General features: G+C 33.3%; 1 pseudogene; it reads left to right on the top strand.

Annotated features, from left to right (window-relative positions):
* Positions 1-691: 691 nt before the first annotated feature.
* On the top strand, positions 692-1,169 carry LOC101630631 (annotated as a pseudogene).
* The last annotated feature ends 342 nt before the right edge of the window (positions 1,170-1,511 follow it).

Raw genomic sequence — 1,511 nt, forward strand, 5'->3', positions numbered from 1 at the left:
AACTTTTTTCTATTGCCAGTCTTTATTTAGTCCTATACTCATAATCTAGTGTGGATAGACTTATTTGGAGACTATCATGCAATGATGGAAATTCAGTTGGATATTTATTTGACCAGAAATCCAGAGAGTTGTCTTACTTAAATTACTTCCAAGACTTAAAAAACCTCCATATTCACAATAGAATTTGGGAAATAAATATGAATTGATTCCAAATCCATTTTTAGTTGCATTTATCTATAGAAATTAAATTTTCATTTTTATGTAATTTGACTAAAGTTTAAAAATAAGATCCTCTCATGTATGGTCAAATAATATTCATCAGGGTTGTCAAAACTACACAGTGGGAAAGGATTTTTTGTCAGTAAGGTTTATTGGGAAAACCGGATATCTACATGCAAAAGAATAAAGCTAATCCTTACTTTATACCACATGCAAAAATTAAATCAAAATGCACTTATGACCTAAATATAAGACTTCAGCTGTAAAACTGAATACATAAGAGAAGTACTCATGACATTGAACTGATAATGATTTCTTGGATATGACAACAAAGCCCAGACAACAACAGTAAAAATCAAACTGCATGAAACTTAACAAACTTTGCACATCAATGGAAACAATTAACAAGTGAAAAGATAAACTCTAGAGCCTTTCAACTGGAATGGCTGCCACTTTTCAAGAGATTGCCAAAATGGAAAACATAAAGGGAAATAGGAGAGGTACTTTCTATATCTTCTCTCTGCCTTTTGGAAAATATGGAGCTTGTTCCTTTGGCCACATACATGTGAATCTACAAAAGAGATGAGATAGTAGGCATCAAGGGGATGAGCTCTGTTCAAAAAGGAATGCACTACAAATGTTACCGTGGCAAAACTGGAAGAGTCTATAATGCTACCCAGCATACAGTTGGCATTGTTGTTAACAAACAATAAAGGGCAAGATTCTTACCAAGATAATTAATGTTTCTATTATGCATATTAAACACTCAGAGATCCTAAAAAATTCCCTAGGAATATCTGTCTGCAAGAGAATAATCAGAAAAAAAGAAGACCACAGAGAATGGTTCAATGGAAGCATGAGTCTGCGTGCCCAGGGAAGCACACTTCACGAGAACTAATGGAAAGGAGCCTGAGCTGCTGGAACATATTCCGTTTGAATTCATGGCATGATATGAGTGGAAAAATAGTAAGAGATCTCTGGATTATAAAAAAAGGCAACCTATCATAAGGGAGACTATATTTGTAAATTATACATAAGTAGCTAATATCCAGAATATATAAAGAACTCCTAACTCACCAACAAAATATCAGACAATGCAATTTAAAAACGAACAAGGCATCTGAATAACATCTTCTCCAAAGAAATATACACATGGCCAACAAACATAAGAAAAGGTCTTCAACATCATTAATCATTAGAGGAATGCAGAACAACATCATAATGAGTTATCAAGTCATGCTATCTGTTGCTATATAAAAATGAAAAACCCAGAAAATAACAAATCTTGGCAA

The sequence above is a fragment of the Condylura cristata genome, unplaced genomic scaffold (assembly GCF_000260355.1).
Source record: "Condylura cristata isolate star-nosed mole 26May11 unplaced genomic scaffold, ConCri1.0 scaffold00001, whole genome shotgun sequence".
NCBI lineage: Eukaryota > Metazoa > Chordata > Mammalia > Eulipotyphla > Talpidae > Condylura > Condylura cristata.